Genomic DNA, 15,799 nt, shown 5'->3' on the forward strand with positions numbered 1-15,799 from the left:
AAATTGGGAGTTTATCAGTTGAGAAAAACCAAGAAGAAGGAAGAACTCAGTGTCAGACAATGCAGCCACAAAAAGGGCAGATACTGTGTCAGGGTGTACCAGCCAATCTGCTCTTGTCACTACAAAAAGCAGCAATGAGACCAAGCCAGGAACACTGGCTACAAGAAGTTAAACACTGCCCACCTCAGTCTGTAATACATGTAGAGAAAGGCTTATGAGAACAACAGAGAGTCAGCCTCCCCAGAGCAGACCAAAAATTCTTAAGCTTGGCAAAGTGGAGGCTGAGTTAAAATTTGCTCTCCAGAAATACATGGCAAGGGCTAAACACCAGAGAGGTGAAAAAAAGTGTTAAGATAAATAGGATGTTAACAAAATAACTAACCTAACTGGAATAACAGCAACTAAGAAAGCTAGTTAGCCAAGGAAAAACTTGGTTTCCATATAAAAGTAGCATTATGCCACTGTTAAGACTAGATTCAACAGTTCAGGAAACTCCATCCAGCCCTATGCTTCTATGCACTCTTCAGCAAAGCATCCAAAATTTCTTACAAAATTATACCTTTCCACAGAAGTAGCCTATAAGGCAGCTCAAGTTTTCTTCTCTTTTCATTGTCCAGGGTGAAGGCAGAACAAACTTGAACTTCACTTCTATGACTGTTAGTTCAGATGAGAAGTTACAAAGCATTTTACTTACTCTGGCTTTTGGAGAGTTCCTCAGTGAGGACAGACACATCTGACATTATGTGGAGCTCTTTTCAGGGTTAAATGTGATATGCAGTAGTTTTTGGAAAAGTAATTTACCATTTTAAATAATTTTTATTTTGGTAAATTCAGTGCAGGCACACAAAGTTCCAATTTGGTATCCTTTATAAGTTCAACTGTATTTATTTAGTATAGTTAGTTATTTTTTCTTTTTCCATTCTAAAAGCAGAGCACGTACTGTGAAAGCTCCTAGACAGCATGAAAGCTACTCATGAAGCAAGTCACAGCCAGCCACAGTCACAAGATCAAGGGCTGATACAATGGACCTGCTACATTAAAACCCTGTAATATACTGTACCACCATTCACCTTCAGGACATTTAATATAAATACTTGAACCTGGTCAGTTATTATTCATTTCAATTAAAATGAAGAAATAAAAATGGCAGAGATGATAAAGGAAACAAAAAATCCTATTTACAATACTATGACAAAAAATGAGTAGTTCTGTGGCCACAGGCAAATCCCTTTCATCTCTGCAGCTGAGCTCACACATCTGCAAAACAGAGACAATGCGACCTAGTAACTACATCAAGTTTCTCTGCTGGCAAGTTATATTCGTACCTTGCTCGCTACCATCAGGAAGTTACACCCATTTTGCAGAGCAACATTGGAAATCACACATTCTAGAGTGACGTGTTTTAAAATCAGTCCATCAGTGAGATTTTTAGAAAAATACTGCAACTTCTGCAGAGAAGGCAAGTCCTACCCACTGATCTCCCAGCATGTTCTGACCCTTGTACAGGTGCCCTCCTACTCTCCACCCCATTCTAAAAGCAACTTTGGTTCTTCAACTACATTTCTAGAGTCTGCCTGTAAGTTCTCCTCTTTGACACAATCACATTTTTAACTGCACTCCAATTGTCTTGTGCTTTGGTACCTGATTAAGAACCACTAAAGTGCTAGCTTTAGCCATAACAACTAAATTGAACATCAGTAGTACATGCCCAGGTAGTAAGCCCAGAGAGTCCAATGTCACTTGCATATGAAAGATTCTAACTGGGCACTGACTCAAGCCCCTCTTTTTCACCCTACGTTGTACAGTTTTTAAATTACATTGCCCTGTAATAGCAGTAAGACCACAGCAGAGTGTGGTAATGTGCTACTGCAGACCACACCAAAGCACCTGCCTCTGGCCTTCTACATTAAGAAATGATGATGACAGAAAAAAAGATTCTTCAAAGACTGCAGCATGTTTTTGCTTAATTAAAACCATATAGAAATTGTTTTGCAATCGACTAATGACGGCAGTTCAAGCCTTAGTGCTTGCTGCCAGATTTTAAAAGCCGTTCAGATCCTTCTCTGTAAGCAAATTATATACAGTGAGATTTCCCCCCTCCCAATCGCTTGTACTTCGAACCAGGGTTACCACACAAACTGAGGAGAACACCAGTTCTCAATTAAATCTGCCACATCATTATTCCTAAATACTGAGGAAAGTGAAGCACATGGCACCACTCCCTGTAGAGAAACCTGAAAGTGTGATGCAAAACAAACATAAAAACGACAGGGTGTGTACATGCTCCTATTGAAAATCCCTCACTTTCTCCTCCTCCCTCCTTTCTTTTCCCTTTCTCACTCACTGGACAGCAGCTAAATCACTCCAGGGGGGAACGAAGGACTAAGCTTTTCCTTTGCAATTAAATGTGCTGTCAACATCTCTGAAGGGTACCTGCAAATCCATGACACCAGGTGTGATTTTGTCCATTAGTTAAACAGAGAAAAACAGGGTTACTTTGCCTGGAGGCTAGTTTTGATAGTTCTTATCCAGGCCCAGTCCAACAGACATGCTATTCCCATGGGGGTTGAGCCAATCTGTGCTACTGTATCCTATTGCTTGTCCTCACTTTTCCCCTCCTCCTGTCAGCAAGACTGCACATGTTGATACAAACTAAACTTCTTAAAAAAAAAAAAAAACCAACAAAAAAACACCCAAAAAATCTAGACTACTTGGGACAGAAAAAAAGAGCAAAACAGAACAGTTTGCAAAAGGTACAATTTAAACTAAAGCACTTTGACAGAACCAAGCTGGGGAAGGACTATATTTGCTGTTTACACTGGCAAATTTGAGGAGCAGGGACCTCTGCAGCAGACAAGCAGCTGAGGATGAACCACACGACAGTAGAGCTGCAAACAAATGCTCATTCAAAGCAAGTTGTCAGAGCCAACGTAGCTCAGAAGACATTTCCTGTAAACATATTGTAAAAGCTCAAGTTTCCAATAATCAACCTACAAACCTAGGCAGCATGTTCTTTTTCTAGGTCAAGATGGTTATGACCCCTGCTACAAGCCTCAAGCACACAGAAGGTAGAATATACTGTGCATCCTACTGTGCTCTGTCTGATCTTCTCCTTTGCCTTGCAGCAAATACAATGCTGTGTTCTTCGAACTCTTTTACAAATGAACTATGTATGATTTCCTGAAGTCTTTCCTCATATTCCCCATTTTGAAATACTAGTCTTCAGGATTTGAAAGAACATAAACTCTCTTCATTCTGAGCAAATTATTATTGGGATCAGTGTGGCAACTCTTTCTGCAGTACTAACTTACACGAGATTCTATCACCATTATATCAAAATATGCATTCAGAAAAAGAGGAAACTTGCCTTGTCTTGATCTGACTTCCCCAGAATTATTTCAGATTTGCTTGCATTATGTATGCAACCTGTACTTTCACAACATTAACGTTTCAGCTATTTTCAGATCCCAGTTGGGAAGAAATAAAACACACATCTGTGACTGTATCTGTATCACTAGCTGCAGCAGTGCTTTAGAATTCCTAATGCTAGGCTGTGTTCCAGAACGAGTCACAACTTCTTGTCGGGCAGAAACACAGTCACAATTTACCTTGCTCTGCACCTGATTTTCATGGAAAGAAAATCATAGTACATGCCAATACCTCCCCAGGTTGAATAAACATGGAGCCAGAACCCACAGCATGCCCCAACATCAGGTCTGTTCCTCAATGTTGTCACATACACACCTCCACAAGTCAGTCTAGCTAAAGAGAGCTGTCCTGCAAAATGCGAAGCGAGGAAAAGAAGATTGCAAAATACACTCTCAAGGTCAAACTGGTTTGCACAAGTGGATCCTGTATTTCACATTCTATTTTCAATATTAAAGAGAAGCCCCGGTTTGCTATTACAAGCATGATCAATCCCACCATTTACTACATGCTTATGCAGAAGAGATGAGGTGTATGAAGAACACCCAGGACCATGGTGAATCAACTTGAAGTTTTGTAATATTGTTGACAGTAAATAAATGGTGTCCAGTACCTAAGATTCTCACTCCCTTCTTTCATTTATTATATTAGCGTCACAGTAAGGCACATTTTTCTTAGCTACCGAATGCCCACATGCCTGTCTCTTTTTTATCACAGGAGGCTATGCTTTCAGGATAAATAATATCCCATTGTAAAACTAAACATCCAAGTAGTAATGGGTGGAAATGATCTTCATGCAGTGTAACCAAATGATAATTTTCTGAGGGTGTTCAGTTTTACACAAATCGCTGAGATGTCGACATTAAGATGGGTTTTCCTTCCAGGGTAATCCATTGCACTGACCTTGTCATGCAGACATATTTTACGGACACCCAAATGCAACTTGAGAGCTGATGCAAATTGGAACATTGGGCACTCCAGCCATGAAATGCGCAGCACAATATGGAAAAATCTAGGCTGCATTATTATTTTTTGCATATAAATAGTCACACTTTTACTGTGAAGTCGTCGTTTTCTTGGGTCCCAGAAATATGAATCACAGAGGAATGGGGGAAAAAAGTGCAAGTTGTAGGGAAGTTGGGAAAGTTGTAAAGAAGTTGGGAAAGATGTCATACTTTCAAAAAATAAATGCTGCAAAATATTACACTCTCCAGCAGCTACCACAGCCCTCCCAAATGCCTATTTGCCACCTCCCTTCTTTCTCTTAGAAGCCTTTTAGAGGTTGCAAATGTTGTTAGTGACAAGTAAGCACTGTGCTAGGAAGGAACTACTCTTCCCATTTATTCTGGATGTCTTGCTCATGACAGGAAGGGGTATCAAATCTTCACACAAATTCAGCCAAATTACTAGTGAGTTCTTGTCTGCTACTTACCACAAATATAACATCAGCTAAGCAGATCTTCACACTGATACATGTTCTGCCCTCCACTTGTCTTTCTGCTAAATTTTACATAAAATTGGTATTTAAAGACACCCCCAGTTTTTAAAGAGACAATTGTTACATGTGCCAAATTGTTTTGAGTCCTCAATAAAATCCTACCAGTGGCCCCTTGTGACATTTTTTTATTTTCCATTAAATTAAAGGCTGTGGGGATGTTTACATATCTGAAATATAAATCCCAGTAACGAGCACAGAAAAGAATGTTCAGTTCTTCTTGAGCTGTTAGGAAATACTTGCATCCCTCAAAAAAGGCAAAGCATTTACAAGGTAGTCAAAATTCAGACACTGTGGGTGTTGAAGCCATGCCCCTCCCTTCCTCAGTTCACACACACGCTGGCAGCCTCCAGTCACTTCCATGCACAAAAGCAGCTGCTTCCTTCAAGCACTCCCTGTGCAAATGGAAGTTTATCCTTCCACATGTCCAACCAGGTCCCCCTCTCACTGCTCTCTGTACCCTGAGGGTGCTCAAGTCCTTCCACTACCCCCATGCAGTGGAAGGACATGGCATCTTTGAAAGGATCCTGTGAGAGAGCTCTTCTTCAAAGGGAAAACCAAAATACAACAACTGCCCCATGCAAACTGCCAGCACCTCCACCTCCCTCTCTGGGGCACAGAGCAGCTGGCAGAAACGGGGCTTTCATGGCAGAAGGGGAGGAGAAGGCAGCTGGATGGCAGGAGCCAGGAGGACTGTTGCCTCCTCAGCCTCCCGCCCGCAGGCATCTCTTCCCTTCACAATCCAGCCTGCCCCATGGGCAGCAAAGCCATGTCTCACTCTGCCCACTCAGGCCCACAGGAGCTGACTGCTGGGCAGCATCTGCAGTTTCACTATAGGGGAGCCCTCAGATAACTCATTCAGTCTGTCTCAGATCATATCAGTTGAAAGGGCAATAATACTTGTGTGCATTCAGTTGCAAAAGATGCTGGTAAAAGGGAGGCAACAATAAAGGATATAATTTCACCATATAGCAATAAACGTGACAAATTAAGGTCATGGCACAGGAAGACAATTCTGACTGTATTTCACTGTGATCCCTCCAGCCATGGCTTTGTGGAGGTCAATAAAACAAGCCTCTTGAGCACCTCTAGCAATGGTGGTCATGGCTTTCCTCCAGAAACCACAGGTCTGGATCCTTGAACCACGGATTAAACACTGTCAAACACAACTCCCTTCAATTCAACTCTCATTTCTTACTTTACCCACACCCTTAAGTGGCTGCTTTCATTCACCATGCATTTTAGTGAAACTGCTATAGATAGACTGATTGTACAAACTGTTTGTCGACCAGCAGGTCGAGGGAGGTGATTCTGCCCCTCTGCTCCGCTCTGGTGAGACCCCACCTGCAGTACTGCATCCAACTCTGGAGCCCTCAGCACAAGAAGGACATGGACCTGTTGGAGCGGGTCCAGAAGAGGGCCACAAAAATGGTCACAGGGCTGGAGCACCTCTCCTACAAGGACAGGCTGAGAGAGTTGGGGTTGTTCAGCCTGGAGAAGAGAAGGCTGCAGGGAGACCTTATAGCAGCCTTCCAGTCCTTAAAGGGGGCCTATAGGAAAGACGGGGACAGACTTTTTAGCAAGGCCTGTTGTGACAGGACAAGGAGCAATGGTTTTAAACTAAGGGAGGGCAGATTTAGACTGGATTTAAGAAATAAATTTTTTACAATGAGGGTGGTGAGGCACTGGAACAGGTTGCCCAGAGAGGTGGCAGATGCCCCGTCCCTGGAAACATTCAAGGTCAGGTTGGATGGGGCTTTGAGCAAGTTGATCTAGTGAAAGATGTCCCTGCTCTTGCAGGTGGCTTGGACTAGATGACCTGTAAAGGTCCCTTCCAATCCAAAGCATTCTATGATTCTATGATTTGTGAACATTCAGTAAAGATGGCAAAGCCCTGTAGGGTCTCTCATAGGATCCTCTGTAAGACACCACATCACTTCAAGAAAAACTTAGGCCTAAAACTTCATTTAATTTGCTTCTGCCCAGTAACAAGCAATACCTAGTGTTAGAAAAAAGCAAATTACATGACAGTATGAATGCTTACTCACACTACGTTAATTCTAAAAATGGCCAATCTGCAAATATAAGCACTCTCAACTTACTTTCTGAGATAAAATCACAAGCAATTTCTCCAAAATTCATAAAGTTGAGAGCAAACTTGTCCTGGTTCCCTTCTATTCCCCAGCTGAACTGCAGACTTCATAGGAGGGCAGCCGAGAAGAAGATGGCCCTCTAATTTCCCATTAGTCTTTCTTTCCAAAGGTCACTTCTGGTCTAGTTTGCAAGTCTGCCTCACCGCATATGTACCGGCAAAACAGTAGTAACTTTTCCACGCAACTTTTCTGTGTAAAATCACTGTCCTGTAAAAGTATCAGGTTTTTTTAATATCGTGTTCTCACCAATGAGTTTACAAAGCTATGGGATAATGATTAGAAATCTTTCTTATGCAGGCAAAACCACAAAGGCCATATTCTTCCTATGACTATAACTACCTCCTGTTTACCAAAATACAACTGAAAGTCATCCACTTATCTCAGGAACAGAGAATAATTTAATGAACTCTTCCCAGGCACCCACATTTGAGACAGAGTTTATAACAGAAAGACCTCATTCTAGCCAGCTCAGCTGCATACATTTTAATGTCATGTATTCACAGCCACAATACTAATATTTAGTGATAGTAATACTCAGGATGCAATCCATTTCATACAAATCCTCCATACTAATGTACAGAGCTCAGAAGAGCTCTTCTTGCAAGTTTTCCTGAAACAGGACACTGTCAGCATGGTATTTTTTTTTTCATGTCCTTCTACATGCATTAAAAGAATCAACATTTTACCATGTTGGTCTGTATGTCCTCAGGAGAAGCCCTCCCAGTTTCCCAACAGAAATAATATTGATGCCAGGGAAAAAATAAATCTTTGCTTTGAAGTCAGACGGCTAATGTCCATTTCTGAAATGAGACAGAAGAAATCTTTTATAGCAGCTTGTACTTCAGGAATCTGGGGCTTAAAATATACTTACCTATCACACAGGAAACCTGATGAAGTTACTGGCTTTTTAGTGCAATCTAGAATATTGCAGTGTCATCTTCCTTTTCTTTTATTTTTAAATCAGATTTGCTGCCCAAATAACCTGCAGAAATTGACATGCTCTGTTATTCATCTCTGTACCAGCTCTGCCATCTGGCACTAGCAAGTATTTATTTAAAAAGTAAATCTAAATTAAGGATCATGAACCCATTTCTTTAAAACTGTGTTTCACCTGAACACAGAATGCCAATTCATAGTCATGTGAGACATCAAACCTACCAATTCACTACTGTTTATTTAAGCCCACACAGCAAACTCAGAGGTACTCTGCTGCTTTAAAAGATGAAGCACCAAACTGAAATGAAAAGTGAGCTAATCCTGGATTTATGCATCCCTATAAAATGCAAGGAGAATTCAGCACAGAAATAACGTCATCATAATCCAGGCCATAATCTCATTTAACCAGAGCAAAACGGACTATACTCATCCTTACGCTGGCTCCGACTCCAGAGCAGGGCAGGGGGACTACAGTCATGAAGGACTGGTCAAGTGGAAACTCAGACCTTGAAGGCAAATGAAAGGACCATCATTGCTATATTCACGGTATAGGCTGCACCTTTCACTCTATTTAAAGTAGCACATGCTCAAGAATACACAAAGCTTTCAACAGATAAAAATTGAGACTGTGACTTTTTCTGTGCAATACAAAAACCTCACGCAATGCAATGAAGTGGGAGCTCCTCTAACAGTTTGGGCCTTCCAGGGCAAACAGGACGTGTTCACTACCTCCCTCTGTGTCCCTCTGCTTGAACTGCTCCAGGATTAAGTGAAGAGCTTTTCAGGACACAGTATAAACAAAGATTTAACAGTTCTTTCCCCCTCTTCTTTAAAACCAGGCAACAAATCTAATCCAAACAAGAAGACTTACTCAGAAAACAGGAAAAGGGACAAAGCAGATACCCTCTAGACGCATACACATATACAAATAAAAGACCCCCAAAACAACTGATGTAAAAATTGTCATTTTTAAAAATTATGCAAATAAAAAGATGAGTTCTCCAACAAACAAGATGGTTCAGTATTCACAGAATCACAGAATAGTTTGGGTTGGAAGGGACCTTTACAGGTCATCTAGTCCAACCCCCCTGCAATAAGCAGGGACATCTTCAACTAGAACAGGTTGCTCAGAGCCCCATCCAGCCTGACCTTGAATGTTTCCAGGGACGGGGCATCTACCACCTCTCTGGGCAACCTGTTCCAGTGCCTCACCACCCTCATTGTAAAAAATGTCTTCCTTATATCTAGTCTAAATCTACCCTCTTTTAGTTTAAAACCATTACCCCTTGTCCCATAGCAAGAGGCCCTATTAAAAAGTCTGTCCCCATCTTTCTGATAAGCCCTCTTCAAGTATTGAAAGGCTGCAATAAGGTCTCCCTGGAGCCTTCTCTTCTCCAGGCTGAACAACCCCAACTCTCTCAGCCTTTCCTCATAAGAGAGATGCTCCAGCCCTCGCATCATTTTCATGGCCCTCCTCTGGACCCGCTCCAACAGCTCCATGTCCTTCCTGTGCTGAGGAACCCAGAGCTGGACGCAGTACTCCAGGTGGGGGTCTCATCAGAGCGGAGCAGAGGGGCAGAATCACCTCCCTCGACCTGCTGGCCACACTGCTTTTGATGCAGCCCAGGACATGGTTGGCTTTCTAGGCTGCGAGCACACATTGTCGGCTCATGTCCAGCTTTTCATCCACCAGTACCCCCAAGTCCTTCTCCACAGGGCTGCTCTCAATCCCTTCATCCCCCAGCCTGTACTGAGACCAGACCAGGGATTGCCCCGACCCAGGTGCAGGACCCTGCACTTGGCCTTGTTGAACCTCATGAGGTTCACACAGGCCCACTTCTTGAGTTTGTCCAGGTCCCTCTGAAAGGCATCCCATCCCTCAGGCGTGTCAACCGCACCACTCAGCTTGGTGTCATCTGCAAACTTGCTGAGGGTGCACTTGATCCCACTGTCTACGTCACTGATGAAGATATTAAACAGTACTGGTCCCAATATGGACCCAATAGGGACGCCACTTGTCACTGATCTCCATCTGGAGATTGAGTCATTGACCACTACCGTCTAGATGCAACCATCCAACCAATTCCTCATCCACCGAACAATCCACCCATCAAATCCGTATCTCTCCAATTTAGAGAGAAGGATGTTGTGGGGGACCGTGTCAAAGGCCTTACAGAAGTCCAGATAAATTACATCAAACAATGCTATTCATACTGCTCACATGCAAGGATTTTATTCCAATATAACTCCAGTTTCTAGGGGCTTATTTCTAACACGCAAAAAAAGAAACCAAAACTTGTAAAAAAAAAACCTCAAACTTTTTCCCTCCCTCTTTTTCAAATTTAGAGTTGAAAACAGAAATGCTGTGCTGTTCTGTGACACAAGGATGTACTACGTAAACACCAATTTACTGCTGGTTTTTCATATACTGCAGAGTCCTCTTTCAGAAAGTCTGATGTCAAATAGCAAATCACCATAGAAAATATGGCAACCATTTTTTGTGAAAAAAAATCATTATTACGTGCATGGACCATCTTCTACTCTGTGTAAAACTCAGCATCTGATACAGCAGTGCTCCAGTTTGGGTTGATCACTAGGTAAAACTGTAATACAATCCAAAAATCACCCATATTAAAGAAGATTCACATAAATTTGTTTCGATAATAAGACTGGATTTCCCCTAAGTTCTTCATGAGCCATTTAGGAAGGCTGGCTATAAATCATTGCTGATGTAGCTTTTGTGTAAAATAAGAGAGTAAGTGCTTCCTCCCACTGTAGGTCTCAGAGCTTCAAGAATTTTGGAGAAATGTTTTATTTTCTCCATGCCCCTCATTTCTCCACTTACTACTCATAGCAACAGCTGTGTTTCCTGCAGAGTCATTTCCCCCTGCCACAGCAGGGAGAGGTAGAACAGAATGCACAAGGATGATGCCACTGCTCAGTTCGAAACTTCTGCTCAAGGACTAAGGAAGCAGAACGTGTAAGAGATCAGAGCTAATCCAGTAGCGTTGCTTCCCACGTGCCAGGAAGGCAGATGAAGGGCTCAGAATAACACAGTTAGGGCATGGCCACAAAGGAAGACAAGAAAAAAGCAGCAGGTTTTATGAAGGAAGAAACAAATAAAAGCACAGCTGAACACCCCACCTGTTGTTCACAACACAAGCGGCACAGCAGCAAAGGGGAAGAGCTGAATTACATGAGGTTTGCAGCTTTGCACCATGTAAAGCTTGCCTAGGTGGAAAACCTACCAAGGGAAGAGAATCATTAAACAGGTTACAGTAGAGCAGTACAGAATCGAAAAAGGGGGCTTAAATTTCAGCAGGAAGTCAGCAAAAGCTTCAGGGAGGGCAGAGGTAACAGAACATGGCTCTAGAGTAACATAGAGATGAGAAAACCAGCCACGCAAGCACCAGTGATGTCCTATAGGTTAGGAACAGGAGGGGAGAACAGTGAGCTGGGACCTTCTGCTTGGGTTCACTGGAGATACCAAACCTTTACTACAGAAAAGAAAGGCCATGGAGATCATGAACTCTCACACCAAAGTCCTACCAAAAGTACAGGTGAAATGGTCCCAACAGCCATTTGTTGCCTTTACAGCCTGATGCAAAGCCAACTCAAAGCAACAAAAACTAACTTTCAGGGTGCCTAGAGGGCAGATTCTGACAAGCCCTATTATACTTACTACAAAATCCCTGCATAGAAGGATGAAATGCAGCTGCTTCCTTTGCACTTAACACAAATTATGATCACTTCCCTGCACAAATCTCTCCTACCTTGGATATTTATGTTTTAGCTGTGACTTGTTAATATACCCAAAAGAAGGCATGTAATTATCAAGATAGTATCACAACAAACACCACTAAAACTGCTATAGTTCTTCCCAGAAGCTTTCCAACTCACATAAAGCAAACTGTCTAGCTATCTTGTGAGGCTGGACTTTTTGTTCTTTTTTCAGCTGACGCTCTTTTTCACTTAGTGGCATTCCAGCAGCAGACAGAGGGACACAGCAGGCAACACAAGAATGACATGAATCACAGGAAGTTCTCTCTGGTGGTCAGCACTTGCACAAAGAGTTTATAGACAAGTAGGAAGGAGAGGCTGTCTTCAGGGTTGTGTTGACTCAGGGGCTGTCATCCTGGTTTAAATTACAAGCATGTTCTTGTAATTTCTTTTCAAAATGTTAACTGTTAATTATTTAACTGCACCCACAATGCATTAATAATGAAATTATGTAAACTTAATTGAAGATAATTGAGTTTTATTGTAATAAATTATTTGTTCTGGTTTGACAATACAGAATTCATACTCTAAATGCATGCATACTTAACGGCAAATATGAAGGCAAACACAATTCTGACACACAATCTCAGAAAACAATAATTCAGATATAAATCAGTGGAAAAATTAAGACTGTAAAGACTGTTTTATTTGGACTTGTTTGGATTTGTGAGGGGAAGGAAAGACTGACACGTGCCAGAACTTTGTTAGCGAGCAGCCCTAAAACCAACCCTAACATTGTTTAAACTATCTGGCATTTATAATGCTGTAACATGAGAAATATTTTATATCAAAACCATAAATCATTCAAATTAGTCACCAAAATTTTGCTCTAGGAGATAGGCATCCATAAGTGACATTGTTTAAAAGGTTCTCTCACACGATAGTTTTCTATGTTGTGTACCACAAGAAGCGTAAAGATACTACAAATGCACTAACAAACCTTACTTTCCATTTTATTAAGAAACCTGATTTTTTTTAAGAGAGGAACACCAAATCTAGTTAATTCATAGCAATGAAAACACTGTACATCAGCGAATGCTATAAATTAGCAAATAGAAGAAGAACCTAAAGTATGCTGTCATTTTTACATGACCTTACTACAGCACCGTATTTCTTTGAGAGGAGAAGACAGTGCTCATTTTTATGTAAATTCTACAAGGAAATGAGTGGTAGTTTCAAGTAGCCAAAAGTAAGCTAGTAAATGATCTGTTTTTGAAAATATCCTCATTCTCTCATTCTGAAAATAATACACAGAAATGACCAGGCTCCCTTGTTACTAAGAGCAGCTGCCAACCTCACTGTAAGATGCACTTTAAAAGGACACTACCTTGCAAATCCAAAATAAGGGGGGGACGAAAGGAAAGAAAAGAAAAAAGACATTAAGATGAATTCATTATTGCAGTTCATAAACAGAGTCCCTAACTTAGAAAATCTCTTGTGAGGAATACAGCAAAGGCTCAAGACTCAGTGGATTCCACATGAGGATAATTAGCAATACCAGTCTAGACTACATTAAAATTATAGCACTAGAGTGAATAAAATAGCAGTAAAGCCACTACAAAAAACTGTTTTACCCAGTCTGCATGTCAACACTAACTAGAATATGTCCCACTTTTTGCATATAACCAATTATCAGAACAGGACATATATATATGGGCTTTTAATGGCACAAAAGGAAAACCACCCTAATATCTGGAAGTATCATTTAAAGTATTTGAAGAAACTGTTTACATCCAGGCACTGCACAGATCACAGCGTGCGCACACTCCCAGCCTGAATGCTGAAGGCAAAACAACACTGTGATTCTAAAGGTAAACAATTATTTTGCTATTTCTAATGCCGCTGTTTGTTATTCTATTACCACAGAAATTCAGAAGTCAGTAAATTTAGTTTTAAGCAAGAACTACAGAACTGCACCGCTCTCCAAAGAACAGAGGGCTGCTTAAAAACTAGTTGTTTCCTACCGTCTAGCAGCACTGTTTCTTCGAAAGAGGTCTTCTGTCCTTAACATGGCTGCCATGCCTTACATAACATCTATGAATGAGAATATAGTTATTTTGTTTCCTAGGACATGCACTGCCCATTAGCCATATGATTCTCCATATGGCACTGCAAACAGTCGAGACAAAGCTTTGCAGTAACGCAGCTCCAAAGATCAGCATCCTCTGAGAATAAGCAGCAGCAGAAAGAGACTCAGCCTTCACAAGCTCTAAATTCCCCTTCATATCTTTCTCTAGTAAATAACAGGCATTCTTACCTTAAGAAAACAATAATAATAATGGTACTCAGTAGAGCCTCCTCTGTTTCATCTGCGCTCGTAAAAAAAAATCTTGGCGCAACTGTCTGCTGCAGCAGGTAATCAGTAATAGAACCTGCTTCTTCTGTTGCCAGAGCTGCTCCATCTGAACGCTAGCTAACGTGAACACTGTCAGTGTGAGTCATACCAGTGACTCAGAGCAGATGCAGAGCTGCAGGAGGAGTTTAAGTTTCAGGGCTTCCTCTCGCTTGCTCTCTCCTGCTCTCTGTCGCACAGGCACGCACGCACTTGCCGCCCCTGTGTCTGTATATGCCTGCAGACTGCCCCAGCTTTTTCTTTCAGCAGCAAGTTTGATTCCATCCTCTATATAATCTTGTTTGGTTGGTTTTTTCCCAGGATGGCAATTCTGGTTCTTTCTTCACTGTAAACATTTATCTCAAATGCAAAAGCTTGCTCTGCAAGCGAGGTCAATACTGTGGTATGCCAGGTGGTGTGCTACTACAAGATATCTGTGGGCTCACACCTCTCACCAAGACTAGGGGAAGAACTCACATACCCCAGGAAAGATTCTAAAACAAAAGTATTGAGTTAGGGCAATATGCATTTATTCATCACAAGTTTATAGCAAAGTGCCTCTGATTTCATTAAGTGCTCTGTGGAGGACAAATTTGGTCTCAAATGCAGTGAGATAAAAGAACTGTAGGAAGGACTATGGGATGCACGTGAGCAGAAATCCTATGTGCCTGACACCAGTTTAGCAGGGAGAAGTGCCTATAGGAAAAGAGCATAGCTGCATTATAGACAGGGGCAGCGGGTTTAGGGTTGAATTCCGGCAGCCTCCCCCACAGCCATCCATCTCACTAGGCACTGATCGCCACAGTCAAAGAAGCAATTTGATCACCTATTTATTTCCCAGGCCTGCCAGACTCCCCACCACAAACAACTGAGAACAGGTATCATGAAGCCAAAGTTAGGCACTTAATGCCAGATAGTGTTGATATGCACTGCTGTACTGATTATGCTTCATTTCTGAAAGGCAGATGACACTAAGCAGTTGCAGTGTTGAGCAAATCCATGCTTCAGAAGAGGCAGATGAAGCTCTCTACTGAGCCAGCAGTTCAACCACATGGAAACAAATCATGGTGGGATGAATCAAGAGAGTATTGTCAAAAGAAGCTGCTGGCCCAAGGAACAATGCCATTAAAATGTGTAGACCTGCTTAACAGCCATTCATATAAACATCCCAGATAGTCTGGGAAAAAGGAACTTGGTTTATGTCAAAGCGTTTACAGCAGAACATCTTTCCTCATACTTAGCAAATGTCCAGCTGGCTATCGCCCAGATAAACAGATTTGTGTTGAGATTTCTCTTGGAAAAGCTAGTATCAAAGCATGACTTTCATAGTTCTGCGGTTTTTGTCTTTTTAAAGAATTCCTTCTTTTGCAAAGCCCAATCAAGTGAAAGGTAAGCCCATACATCCAATCCAAGTACGTGCACGGCACTGTTCAGTACTGTATCTGGTTGTTATTAAAGCCACTGAACAAACTTCGTACTATTGATGGAGAATGTTTACTCTCTCCGTGTATCTCAAAGCAGCCAAGAACACTGGCTTGGCAGGGATCAAGAGATGAGAAGGAACCAAGCTGAGCAAAACAATCCTTGAAGCATGGTCATGGAGATAACAAACAAGGGGGATAAAGAATAGCTGGTGTCTACGAAGATACACTGAACTAAACTCTTCCCTTAAAACCA

General features: G+C 41.7%; 1 protein-coding gene across 19 annotated transcripts in view; it reads right to left on the reverse strand.

Annotated features, from left to right (window-relative positions):
* INPP4A (inositol polyphosphate-4-phosphatase type I A) overlaps nucleotides 1-15,799 on the reverse strand; it is a 134,868-nt gene that overhangs the window by 82,016 nt on the left and 37,053 nt on the right. For 10 of the 19 annotated variants that reach the window (XM_072849660.1, XM_072849659.1, XM_072849653.1 and 7 more), the window contains exon 1: nucleotides 14,048-14,207. The exons of 7 other annotated variants lie outside the window; for them this stretch is intronic. The gene's annotated coding sequence lies outside the window, so the exon portion shown is untranslated. Of the gene's footprint in view, nucleotides 1-13,754; nucleotides 13,825-14,047; nucleotides 14,208-15,799 lie in introns of those variants that run through there. 2 more of the 19 variants (XM_072849647.1, XM_072849649.1) reach the window with 2 other exon arrangements.

Source organism: Ciconia boyciana, chromosome 1 (assembly GCF_034638445.1).
Source record: "Ciconia boyciana chromosome 1, ASM3463844v1, whole genome shotgun sequence".
Taxonomy (NCBI): domain Eukaryota; kingdom Metazoa; phylum Chordata; class Aves; order Ciconiiformes; family Ciconiidae; genus Ciconia; species Ciconia boyciana.